Source organism: Aptenodytes forsteri, unplaced genomic scaffold, assembly GCF_000699145.1.
Source record: "Aptenodytes forsteri isolate BGI_AS27 unplaced genomic scaffold, ASM69914v1 Scaffold96, whole genome shotgun sequence".
NCBI classification, from domain to species: domain Eukaryota; kingdom Metazoa; phylum Chordata; class Aves; order Sphenisciformes; family Spheniscidae; genus Aptenodytes; species Aptenodytes forsteri.
In genome coordinates this window covers 6,569,387-6,583,744 of record NW_008795029.1, presented here as the reverse complement: position 1 = coordinate 6,583,744, position 14,358 = coordinate 6,569,387, and positions in this window count along the sequence as shown.

The window sequence follows — 14,358 nt, the reverse complement described above, 5'->3', positions numbered from 1 at the left end:
TTTTTACCCAGGTGTCTTTGCTGAGATAATCATTCAAAACAGAGGGATCTCCTGACTGGTTTTTCCTTCTCCTCCTGGAACAGTGTCTTAATCATCAATGTTGTTATCAGCACCTTGTCCTAGAAAATTCTACTGCCTCATTTGTAGACCTTCTCCTGGGAGCTGAACATTTCCAAAGCTTCAAGTAGAAGAGGGAGTTTGAATTGTTTTATTAGAGTACATAGGTGCATAAAATCCAGAATGATTAACTAACGGGGAAGATGTGTCTTCTAGCAATTTTGCAAAAAAAGAAGTTCTTCACTCCTTTAGTTTATATGTACAAGTGCCCAAATGAATACAGCTGAGTTTGGATAGGAAGAAATATCAACTACATATTTCTGAGTTGTTTGTTCTGTTTTTGGTGCAAGGAAAAATCAAAATTCTGTGTTCAATTTAGATTGAACACCTTTTTTTTTCCTATTTTAGCTGATGAACTGCTTGCTTCCTCCAGTTCCTCCCCCCAAAAATAACCAAGATTCCCAACATAGTCACATCAATCTTAATAAAGAATGAATGATTTGTGATTTTTGGATGAGGCTAACATTACCTCTGAGGGAAATCTATCCAGCTCATTGTGTTTTATATAAAATATGACAGTATAGTAAAAGGGAAAAAGATGAGATTTTAGATTAGAGGCTGGAAACCTGTCTTGGAAATTCAGCTATGAAAAAGAAAAAAAAAAAAAATCCTTTCTATCCTGCAGGGGGAGAAAGAACTAGTAAAAGCAGATTTTTTGCTCACAAAAATGATGCCATTTTCCCCATAATGTTTTGGGCCAAATTATTTTGTTCAATGCAATTTAAATATTTCATTTGTCTAACAATGGCTTCAACTTAATGCTTGTTCAAGCTCTCGCATAAAAGTCCAAAAACAGGAGAAAGAATCTGTTCTGATGTGAAAGAAGACCCTGATATTTAAAATGCTTGAATTCAAAATTATTAAAAAAAAAAATACAGTTACAGTGTGAACCAGATTGAAGGGAAAGTTTCAGAACATTATAGAAACAGAAGTGGGAGTGTTCACTCACCTGTAATATAAATTAATTCTTGCCTGGCAATTACAGTCATCATGTTTCCTATAATATTTGTGGTGGTAGCTTCTTTGTGTATTTTGCCATGCATATAACTGCCCTCGCATCAAGCAACCTGCAATGAATTTTCAGAACTGGTCCATGATTAAAATCTTTATCTTACATATCTGTTTTCTATTTGAAAACAGTGCCCTAGGAAGACAGATAGATATTTATACTTGCCTTTTGGAAGAGGAAGGATAACACCTGGCATGTATTTCTCTATAGAAAATATTTAGCTTCACATTACACATCTTCCTTGTTAGGAAATGAAGAGTTAATTAATCTCTCCTTAGCTGCTCTCCATTTATAGTTCAATCAGGGAGCACATTCTAGAAGATTCAAATCCAGTACAGTTCATAGACATTGCAGTAATTTTGTATCGCTATATCATGCTACCAGAGGGGATATCAAGATTAGAGTTTTAATGCTGAATATTGAACACATCAGACTGAAGATGTGGAGTTCTTAATTGCTGGAGTGGGAATGTCTATGCCCAAAATAATCTTGCAATGGAGAAAGTTCAGCTGGCAAGTTGCAAGGCATAGGACTGGTTTCTTTTATCCTTTTTTTTATCTAGACAGTAAATTCTCTGGAAAAAAATATAGTTTCATATGTGCTGAAGAGTCTTGGGCAGTGCATGTGGAGAAAGGAGGGTTATATTTTCACGAGCCAAGAAGAGGAGGAAGCTCTTTTTACCCAGGTGTCTTTGCTGAGATAATCATTCAAAACAGAGGGATCTCCTGACTGGTTTTTCCTTCTCCTCCTGGAACAGTGTCTTAATCATCAATGTTGTTATCAGCACCTTGTCCTAGAAAATTCTACTGCCTCATTTGTAGACCTTCTCCTGGGAGCTGAACATTTCCAAAGCTTCAAGTAGAAGAGGGAGTTTGAATTGTTTTATTAGAGTACATAGGTGCATAAAATCCAGAATGATTAACTAACGGGGAAGATGTGTCTTCTAGCAATTTTGCAAAAAAGAAGTTCTTCACTCCTTTAGTTTATATGTACAAGTGCCCAAATGAATACAGCTGAGTTTGGATAGGAAGAAATATCAACTACATATTTCTGAGTTGTTTGTTCTGTTTTTGGTGCAAGGAAAAATCAAAATTCTGTGTTCAATTTAGATTGAACACCTTTTTTTTTCCTATTTTAGCTGATGAACTGCTTGCTTCCTCCAGTTCCTCCCCCCAAAAATAACCAAGATTCCCAACATAGTCACATCAATCTTAATAAAGAATGAATGATTTGTGATTTTTGGATGAGGCTAACATTACCTCTGAGGGAAATCTATCCAGCTCATTGTGTTTTATATAAAATATGACAGTATAGTAAAAGGGAAAAAGATGAGATTTTAGATTAGAGGCTGGAAACCTGTCTTGGAAATTCAGCTATGAAAAAGAAAAAAAAAAAAAATCCTTTCTATCCTGCAGGGGAATAAAGAACTAGTAAAAGCAGATTTTTTGCTCACAAAAATGATGGCATTTTCCCCATAATGTTTTGGGCCAAATTATTTTGTTCAATGCAATTTAAATATTTCATTTTGATTTCCCTATTAATGATTTTCTCCAGAAGCAATTTCACTTTGGAAAGAAATTTTGAAATAAATGTTCCATTCCAAAAATATTAAATAGGGCACTTGGGTGTTATTGAAACACCTAGCTTTGTTTTCAAGCTGACACGCTTTACAAATACTGTGTTTTTTATTAAAATTTTATGTTAAGTAGTTCAAAACTGTATGATTATAAATTTGTGAGTCACGTCTATTTCAGGGGAAATATAATTCTCCTTAAAAGAAACAGGTGGCTGGGCACATATAGTTTGCACTGTACTGATCAGGAACTATTTAAGTGATATATGGAACAGAGTTCAGTGCACTGATCTATTTCCATGTTGTGCCGAGGTGTTTTGGGGATTTTGGGGTTGGGGACGGGGGGGTTGTTACATTCTGCATTTCAATTATGGCAAGAGTTAATCTTCAGTGAGGACAGGGTGGCTGTGTTCTACAAACTGGATCCAAACTGTGAGATCCACGAATGTTAAAGAGCTTCCAGGTCTGTAAACCTGACATTTGGAGTACCACAACTACAGGGTGCACTGTGCCATGAAGCTGCTGCTGGCTTAGACCTGACCTCTGGAAAAGTTACATGGCTGTTGTTGCTTATTGTTTGCATTCACACAGTGCCAAAGGAACTAGAACTCTACAGTGCCAAGTAGTGCACAGAGATCACAAAGACCTTCCTCACCCTGGACACATGGAGGACAATAGATATACATTCAAATAAATAACCAAGCGCAAGGAAGCAGTCAGACAAAATTAGTTATTGTGATAGGCGGTAGACCCAGCAAACAAATCAAGATTTCTAAGTTGCAGTGCAGAAGATGACTTTATGAGAAATTGGAAGTTGAATAATGAAACAGTTTTAATATTTTTCCAGAGAAATGTTCTTTAGTCTAAATGAACGACTTGGACAAAAACACATTGGTGCCTGCACTGAAATTTAACAAATGAGAGAATGGATGTTTGCATCGATGATTTACTAACTCTTGTCTCTTAGCAGTAATGAATAAAAATCAAAAATAGCCCAAGATAGGCAGTAAGGCAATCTGAGATTGTAAATTTACATTTAATGCAATAGTCAATGAAGAGCCCAAGGAAGGATGCAAAGGCAAGGGAGGACTGGCACTAATGTGTCTTGCAGAATGAATCTTACAGCAACAGTCTGGACTGATATGAGCAGGGCAGTCTCAAGGCCAGAAAGAATAATGTGACTGTAATAAAAATTAATGTTAATGAGACCCTACTCAAAAAGGATGAAGTCCTGGCCATGTCATACAGAAGATGAATGTGGTGACAACCTGTGGCAAATGGTCCAGCTCAAAGATCAAGAACACTGGTATGCACATGGGAGGTGGGAGAGGCACCTGCGCCTAAAACGGTGCTGAGACCCCGCTGGCCAGGAAAGCAGCTCGTTCCTTTCTGAAGGAAAGGCTGCAATAGTTGTTTCTGTTGGTAGTGAAGAAGAAATCTGGGGTTATATTATTTTGTTCTAAGTCAACTGAATTCCAGTTTGGTTAGAAAAATGAGATGGATCTTTGACTGATACAAATAATCACCACTCCATTTGTTTTAATGATTATGGTCATTCATGACAAGTAAGTTCACTGCAGCCTCTTCAGCATGAGGTTTCATTTTCCTCATTTCAGGGAAATATGTGGATGCTTAAACATACTGCAGACATTACCCAAATAGAAATGAAAAATAAGAATTAATCAACTTCAGTACTAGTAATATAAAATATAATTTTATATTAGGAAAAATACTAATCTTAGCTACCTTAAAGAAAAAATAATTTTTAACAGTTTAAAATGGCTGCATTTTTTAAAGATTATAAGTTATCATCAGCCACTGTTTATAGCTAATTTAAATATGACTGCTTCTCTGCCATTGTAAAATTCTGAAGCAGGTTTGGATGGTAGTTAAAGAAAATACAACCTTTATGAAGCTTTCCACTTTGTATGTATTTAGAGATTTAAAATGAGACAGTCTGCTAGTTCAGATAGGCATAAAATTAGAAACATCATCTAATGAGATGTTATGTGTTATGATTTTTTAATGTATTATTTATGGGAAACTTTTACCAGGTTATCTATCACTCAAAATAAATGAAAGATAACCATTTTATTAAGCATATTACTGTTGTGCTTGAGGAATAGGTTTTGCATGTCAAGAACAAGAAAGCATACATGCTATTTTCGCTTTATTCTGCATCGGTAAAACTGTGCTTCATAACAAAAATGATATACAGAAAATAATTTGAACTTAAGTATAATATTCTTTCATGCTAGGAATTCAGAGCAATTCAGACACATTAAAGATATGAGACAGACGATGCAAATAGAGGACAAAATTATCCAAAGAATAAGCAGTAGAAAATGGAAAAAACCCAAAGATCTCATCTGATCCTGGCTAGAGAGCATCTTTAACTGAAAGATAGTGACACTTTCTGGACAAAACCAGGGGCATATAGGAAACTGAGAGATGAAAAGTTGCTGGATCACTTTTCAACCTAAACTATAGCTGAAGCAAAGCATAACTTTTTGCATAAATATCTTTTGGTGGTTGCCTCCAACTTTCAGAAAGCCTGATCTTCATCACTCTGAGCAGTCTCTACCAACCTCTCTGGGCCCACATCTGTCTCCTCCTATACCAACACAACCCTTATTGCAAGTACCGCAGTGGAAACTACAGGCCTGTGCTGTTATATTATAAAATATATAAAGAAAAAAAAGAAATAAATATAGATAAATAAATAAAGAGAATGCTTTTGGGCCACTAGCGGTCTATTGTTGCTTCAGGATAAAGTTTGTCTGAACATATGACTAGACACATGGGGCTGAATTAGTTATCCACAGGAAACCACAACTGAGTGACTTTTTATTCCTTATAGGAAAGCATTAAAATAAGACACATGCAGCCAAATTCTGTAACATGTCCAGTAGACATCTGCAGTTTTTTCTTGCTATTTCTACTTATTTTATAACAAGGGTTGCCTTGATGACTCAAAGAAATTTGAAAGAGCACTTATCAGTTATTGCTTAAAGTACATTGAAATGACAAAAACATGACTGCCACAAAATATAATCAGTTCTGCAAAATTATTACTCAGTTATTAAGATTTAGGGCATTCATAACAGCCCTAGGAGTCATGTGAAAAGTTAACCTGCAGGAAGGAGAGAGAAAGGATCCCAAGTGTTAAAAAACTTTGTGCGTACAAATTGTTTATCGGGCAACAAAAGGTATATCACTACTGTGCCATGGATCTTTGTACAACATGCATAGCAGCCCAGTGCCATGTAAAATAGAGGAGTGCAAGCCCCGTCCTTGATGTTTACATGTACAAGGGCAGAGTGGTTAGCAGAAACAAATGGTTATATCCTGTAATCAATAATTACCAACTGGGGAAGCTGAATGTAATCACTGAACAAAATGGTTATTTAATCAGAAGTATTACTATGTATTATTCAATATTTAAAGCTCATTGAGTATTTACTTTGCTATTTTGGGCTTATACAGTTGTAGAATAGTTTTTACTCGATAAAAGGTCTGACAGTAATTTTTGAGGGTCCCTGAAACCAAGGTGGGCATTTGAACTTGAAGACTCCTTTAAACTGGTTTCTGCACACCACCTATGTGTCAGCAGCTTCATTTTTTGAACTGTCCTTCAGATCAAGAGAAATAGATCTCTGACTCACTGTATTTCAGACTTGTTCTTCATATATCGAAGTTACAGGTTGCTTTAACAACAGATGTTTTATCATATTACCATTTAGTTTTTATTTATTAGAAATCAATTTCAGCTCTAGTAATCGCTGCTGTTGTGTTTTTTTGTATGATGATGTGCTGCCTGTGGGCTTCTCTCCTGATACCTATCATGTCTTAGTTTTGACTCTTAGGCAATGTTTAACTCATTTAAGTGCAAAAATTACACTTAAAATGTGTGGCAGTAACAACTGAAATTTTGCCCTGGGTTTATCAAGAACAAACAAATCAGCACACTGAGCATCTAGGATGGTGAGCAGTGTGCGAAGGCAAATATTGGATGAAAGACTGTAGGCTTCAAAGCCTGTTCTTCAGGATAGTAGTATTCGTTCATTGTTTCATGAGAAACTTAGGACACTGAGGTAGGGATTTGCTTAACCAAATCTCGACATCTACATTTAAGCTAGCTCTCTAGACTCTATAGCCATGGGAGAATAGTTGGTGGTCTAATGCAATTCTTCATTTAATCCCACTAAATACTTAAAATAGGTTACATGATTTGTGCTCTGGAAGTGCATTATCTGTAAAGAGAACCTACAGTAACGCGGCTTGATAAAAATGGTCAATGTTAGCTTAGATGAACCCTGTTCAAAGATATGAGAGGAGAACCTCCTCCCAAAATGACTGCATCTGTAGTTGTTGAATCAGAAACTGGTAGTCGTGGTACACAGCTTATTTTTTTCAACTTGTTATGGCTTTCACTACTCTAAATTGTTGCTGCACAAGTGTCCCCATTTTTTTATTAGAGAGCAGAGCAAACTGAACCTCCTTTGTCCTTCATAAACAAGCTAAGCTTTGAAGGATCTGCATGTAAATCCATACTTCACTGTCTGGACTCCTCTTCCTTCAGCACAACTGAGAAGTTCAGAATATGAAAGCAAACTTATAGATGATTACAATTTTCTCTTCTGACTTAATTTCAGATGGAGGGACTACTGTGTCTCCACAAAAAAAAATCTACTATGGTAAATTCTTCACATTTTCCTCTCTGAAGGTCCAAATATTTTTCTGTTCAGTTCTCTTACTTTTATCATTTTCATTTGTACAGAATTTGCATGTCCTTTGCACAGAATGACGTGTCCTTTGTTCTTGGAGCAAAATGTAATGTTGACATACCTTCATATAACCTCAGCTTTTATCCATGAATGAAAAGCAATTCCAAATATTAGGAGTGGAAAAAATGTTGCCTGGATTTTATTTCTTTTCTAAAAAGAGTTTGTATTTTTAATTCCACATCCACTTCCATTCACCTCAGTAAAGCGTGCATAAGAGTAAAAAGAGTAGGAAATGCAAAGGGTTTACTGAGCAGAGCCTTTTTTAAAAGGAACATGCATTTTCTATTACAGGACCTGCTGTGTGTGGAAATCATAATGAAATTATGATTTTTTCATTTGTGCTTCAGAGAGAAAGCTAATACTAGTAATCCTTGAAAGTGTCCTACGCTGGCACCTTTGCAATTTGGTATCTTGTGTGCAATTCCTTACTCATTAAGTTGCTTTTCCTGTCTTCCTGCTCATTTGTTTGCAAGATGGAGTACAAGTATGGGGCTGCACACCAGTCCTGAAATCAAATTCCATGTTTAGAGAGTCTCTGCTTTCAGAATCAGTTGAGCAAGAAGGTGTTCCCTTCTGGCCCTGATGACTGCAGTCTGTCAGGAGGAGCATAGGACCAGCAGTGGCATCTTGGACTTGATGATTTCAACATCCTTATAAAAAGCAACATCATAATGCGATCTCACTGACATGGTTATCAAACTCAGTCTTGACACTAGTTAAATTACCCTTTACCCCTCACACCCCCCCTCCAGTACTGTTGCAAATTGCCATTGGAAGCTAATTTCTCTAGCAGACAGGAACCTTGAGGTTTCCAGATTAAATTTACTCATCCTGGTTTATAGCCATATGTTCTTATTCTCATGCTTTGCCTTGAATAGGTTGGGTTTTTTTTCTCCTTCCTGTTGTTTATCCCCCGTTACATTTATGAACAAGAACTGTAGCACTTCTCCTATTGTTAGATCATTTTATCTTGGATTGGTTTTCTAGTTTCTTCTTAAACAGTGAACTCTCCATTGCCTTATCATATTAATAAACCTTCTCAGCATATGTTCTAGTTAAAATGTATCTTTCTTGAACATATCTGTAGACAGTGTTCTAAACAAGGTCTTATGCAAGGGTGTTAATACTTCTTGATTGCTGGTTGAACTACCTCCTCACTTCATACACTCCAGATACACAAACATGTTTCCAGCAGCTGCAAGGGATCAGCAGCTTATCATCATTTTGTGACCTAATAACATGTCTGAGCCTAGATCTATTCACTACAAGCATTCGCCTTTCTAAAAAAATCAGTGCATTTCATCACTGAAAGATATCTTCTTATTCTAGCACAATGAATGTTTGGTAAATAAATGTGTTGTATTCATGTGTTGCAGTTAAATCCATGTTCCTAATTTTTATTTTCCATTTATGTTTGCTCTAAGTCCGGCATGTTTTGATATGGCTAATCAGCTATCATTTTGCCATATTCGTTGGCTCTACCTCTTAAAAGTAAGTGTTCTGTTTATTCTTCTGAGGCTATACAATACCCAACAAAAAATTTTGCTACTGGTCACAAGACTAATGTGGATAAGAGTCACAGGCAAATGTAGGTTGAAAGGGACTTCTGGAGGTCTCTAGACCAACCTCCTGTCCAAAGCAAGGGCAATCAGGTTGTTCAGGGTCCTGTCCTGTCAAATTCTGGAAATTTCCAAGATAGGGAATTCCGCAGTTCTTTCAGGGTTGTATAATGGAGACCATCATGTGCTTCAGACTGAACACAAGTTCACTGGGGCTTTCTCCCATTTCAGTTACGACTGTGGATGGTGTGAAATAAGGCATATCGATGGACAGATGGTTTTGTCCCCATATTCAGGGAAGGGCAGAGGCAGCTTTGCTCTAAAGAGAGAAAAGGGAAGTTGATCTCTGCCCAAAGAACACAATGAGTTGACGTGATGTCCAGAGCCAGGGCCTCATGGGAAGGAGCACTGACTAAAGACCTTTTCATAGCGGAGGCTTCCCAAACATGGGACTTGGAATGTTTCCTTTCCCAGATCTCTCCCCAGTGAAGATAATAGTGCAGTTTTAGAGGCAGAATCACTTCTCCATCCTTGAAGATTCACAGAAGAGTCTAAGAGAAACTTGAATCATGTCAGCATTTGGCAAAATGATGAGGAACAAGGAAAGACTTTAGATCCTAGTAGTGGCTAATAAATGAATGATTGTTCAGCATATCTCTTTATCGTCATTTGCCAGATTTTCCTTTTTCTGTCCCTGGAAACGGAGTACTACTCTATTATTTCTTAGTTAAAAGCTCTTATTGATCAAGACTGCCTCAATCCCAGAAGGCAGGAAGATGTGAATATGTAATGTTGGAGCTCACGTTGGAGCTGAGATTGCTGCTTAGGGAATCTGGATACGTAATGTGTGACCTCTATATCTCATCAAAGCAGCTCTAATATATGAGTGTCATTATTTTGCCTACAATAGACTGCTCTCATACTGGTGATCAAGCCAAGAATCACTCACAGAAATTTATACATTAATTTTGAATAACAAATATATTTGAGAAAATTAGTCTGTTCGCAGATAACTCACAGTTACCACTCTGTGATAACTCACAGATACCCCCTTTTCATTTATGGTGAGTTAAAAGGTTGGAAGCATTGATTTTGTGACTTTTTTCTTTAAGTTTAAGGTCATGTGGGGAGCATGCATTTATAAGACAGAATTCTTGTGTACTGCGGGTTTGGGTTTTTTGATTACTGAAAAGAAGTATGCAGTTTTAAAGAGCAAAAATTATTATATCCTAACTTAAGGTAAGAAAGTTTTAGATTTTTCCACTCTGGGAGCTGTGACTTTCTCTCACATGTGAGAAACTACAGTAAAAAGAGACAGCAGATAGTCAATGCAGCAGAAATTGTACACTGTACCGGCATATGCAGTTTGATGCAATATATTCTTGAAATGTATCCCTGTGCTGGAGTCCACTATATCCCATCAGTTTTATACATGTCAAACTCACTGAAGACTGTTGGAAATGCCTATAAGGGGAATTATATCCCAATGGAGTTTCTGTCTCTCTCTAGTGGAATACCACTAGGTATTCCAGGAAATTGCTTATGAACAGAGAAAAGGAAACTTTAAAGACAAGGGTCATAATTTTTTACTTAGAGCTCTGCGCATCATCTTTGAAGAAAGAGAAGGAGGAGAGAGCTTCTATCTTATTCTGGCAATGTATTTTAATGTAAAGAAAATTTTATTAGGTCTAGAAACCATCTAAACAGTTAAATGAATAATAGGGATCAAATTCAGGTGAAGATGCATTCTATATGCTTCATTATCATTCTCTACAGGAGAGAGATGCTGATAACAAACTACTTAAACTGCTTCAAGTCATATCCTCTCACTCCTGCCAGCTATCATTAGAACTACTTGAAAATTAAGGTAGCATCAGTACAAGTGAGGATGACAAAATTTGATACTCAGGCTGATGTCTGGTCAGCAATGCAGGATTTTTAATTTTATTTTATTCAGTTATTTTTTAAAGCATCAAACTTGCCTTATTCACAAGTGGAAAGCCAGTTAAAGATACTAATGGAAACTTGGAAAGTTCAGAGATTATTATCTGTGTGCCTTTGGCTTTAGTCTGATCTTGATCTGATATTATACACAAGCAAAACAGAGCTAATTCAGTTTACTTTTTTCTTTCTTTCTTTTTTTCTTTCATTTTCTTTTTGAGGTGTTATAGTTCTTCTGGATCAAGTTATGCTCAAATTTTGATTTTCAGATTTATAGGTGCTTCATTGAAACTCCTGGTTGGTCAAAGCTACTTCTTTTGTCCCCTTCCTGAGTTTACTGCTACACTAAATCAGGCAGAAAGCTTATGCTGACATCTGCAAAAAGAATTTCTTAGAGAATTTCATGGGTTTTTTTTTTACAAGCTGATTCTGCCTTTTTCCTTCAGACCTACAATATGTGCTTTCATTGTTCCCACACCAACTTATGAATATGTTGATGCTGTTTTTTTTAAGCTCCCATCTGAGTTCTGTTCATCACAGATGTTTAGACACACAGCTGTCCATCTACAGTGGTTCTGCATGAAAGACCATGGCTGTTGTGTACAAAAGAAGGGATTCAGGCAAAATGTACTATAAATAGATAGCATTGTCTGCCTCTTCATTCTCCACTGGAGTCCTAAGTTCTGGAATTGGAATATTTGCTACTTTATCAAAATAGTTTTTGCCTTCTGCCTCCACTGAATTAGAAGATGGAGTACAACCTGAACTTTTATTATGGCTGTTACTTGTGAAAAGTTCCCATTCTCTCTGAAGCAAGGGAGCTGGCTATTCTGATGCGGCCCCAGGGTACACGTAGTGCATAGTGAACACAGGCGCTATTACATAATACGGCATCTTCACCTGCAGGAGTCGGCAACCTTCACATAACATAAACTGTTTAAATATGCTTCAAGGTCATGCTATTAATGTCTTAAACATTTCATTCAGGGAACAGATCAGCATGCAGCATGATAAGCCCCTCTGAAAACTGTGGAGCAGCAGCATAATATCTGAGAGCATTGTGGCAAATTGGGAAGTTGAGATGGAGCTGCTAATTATTCCAAGGCATATTTCTGAAAGGACAGGAGGTGTGGGATGTTCTCTGCCAAAAGCCCCTATTTCTTGAATGCTCTCACCATCTCCATATGCACATATGAAACTTTTAAGCTATGCTGTGTGTGTGTATAAGCTGTAGCTAATGTGGTCTTATCTCCTGCTTGAAACCTCGAAAATCAGTAAGATACAATTCGGTAATGATGAGGGCAGCAGTGGAATAATTTGGGTAAGACTAGATTATCAAAAAACAAAGAAGAAACTGCAATTAGCATCTGTTACAGACCCCCAGGACTATAAGAGAGTGAGGAAAAATATTCATAGAACAACTCTGGAGTAGTTCAAAACCACACAGTACTGTCCCAGAGGGGACTGTAACTGTCCAAACATCTGTTAAATGATAAAGCTACTGTAAATATAGATCAGAGATTCCTATGCACAAATGAAAGTGTGTGGATCCTAAAAAAGATTCCTAGCTTCAGTACTGGAGTACCTTATTATCAAAAATATGGTGCTAACAAGTCAATGTAGAGGAGAAGCTACCCTGAAACAATGGGAATTATATTCAGAATATGTGAATACAATTGGAAAATTCTAGTGAAAATGTGCTAGTTTAAGTCAGGAATATATCAATAAGAAAAATTGCAACATCCTAAGAAAAGAAATCTTTCCAGTATGAGACTAACCTTTACCTGATGCAGTGCTGTTGCAAGAACAACATAAAAAAGAAGGTAGTAAAAAATTTGACCAGGAAGAACATTAATGGAGGTTTAAAAATAAGGGTCGTTCAATAACAGACTGAGATGTTGTTGAAGGTTTTATGATAGCTGTACACACCTATCATGAAATTGCTAAAATGAGGTGGAGAGGAATTCTCTGAATAAGAATTTTCCTTCTTTTTTATAGTGCTTGTCCCTCTATTTTGTCCTCTTCCTTTCTTTTTTCTTTGAAAAATAGGCAATTGTTTCTCTTCCATATCAGACAAGCATGAGAACTGGAACACAGAGAAGAAAAAGTTGTTTGAGATGCTGACTTGTAATGATATCTACCTGCTGACTCCTGCCTTCATCTGCCAGTCAGGCCGAGCAGATGTTTGGCTTTGCAGGTGTTTGAGGCATTTGGAGAAAACTTCTCATCTGCCTTTTTACCATGTGGTTTCCACAGGAGTTTGAGGCCAAGTGGAAACAATCTTGACCTATGCTCAAGGCTTTTGATTCCCTTTTGAAGACCTGTGGCACTTTCATAAGGATGCACCAAACTTTCAGGGTTTATCTTTTGGTGCTTCACCCAGACACACCAGGTATATCTGACTGAGGTGTAGCTGCTTGACCCTCATTTGATTGCTCACCAAAGGTAAAGCAAAGAAAAATATTTAAGTGATCAGAGAAAAATTCACTGGTCACTGAGTTATATTTAGTGTTTTATTGACCATTTTGGGCTTCTTCCAGCAGTGTGAAAAGGTACATGCTGCATTTTATTATGTTAATGAGACATGAGAGGCACACATAAAAAAAGCACTTGGTTCACACTGGGTATCTGTGAGAGGTAGCTATTTTTAAATATCTGTAGGTGGTTCACTAGCACAGGTAATTGAGTTCCAACATATTTCTCCTTTGAGTCCTTCCAGAAGGATGGTCTGTAAGGTAAGAAAAAAAGAAAATTACTTTTAAGGTACTGCTGTATTTTTTTAATTTGAGCCGCAATGGAAACATTTTGTCACTCTGCTATTGTATTTCCTTTTAAGGGAATATTTACAAATCCAAAAAGAAGCCCTCTCCATATTCAGAGATAAGTACTTTAATACAGCCACTTATGTTGTGTATTTAAGCAGGTGTTTTGCAGAAGAGCAAAATACTTGCTTGTAACAGGCTGTGATGACATGGGCATCCTGAGTATACAAATTTTTATGAAGAATTGGCCCCTTGGCAATTACAGATGTGTTAGTGACTTTCTGCTTTCACTGAGAATATCTCAAAACCCATTTCATTCTGTTCATTTCTAGTTTGCAGGGATTATTACAGAGTAGAGATGGCATTTTACTTCACTTCTATAAACTACAGTTTATTCTGTAATGGGAAGCCATTTCATGCCCTGTTTTTATTTCTAATATTGCATTTTTTGTCTAATTTTGTCTAATTTTTTGTCAGGCTCCAGAGTGGGAAGATATGAGTTAAAATGCAGAGCTTCAGAACTCCTTTTCTAATATTTTTTTTTCCTATGCTTGCTTACTTAGTCTTATAATTCTCACGATATGTCAGGTAGTTGAGAATTCAGTTCTCT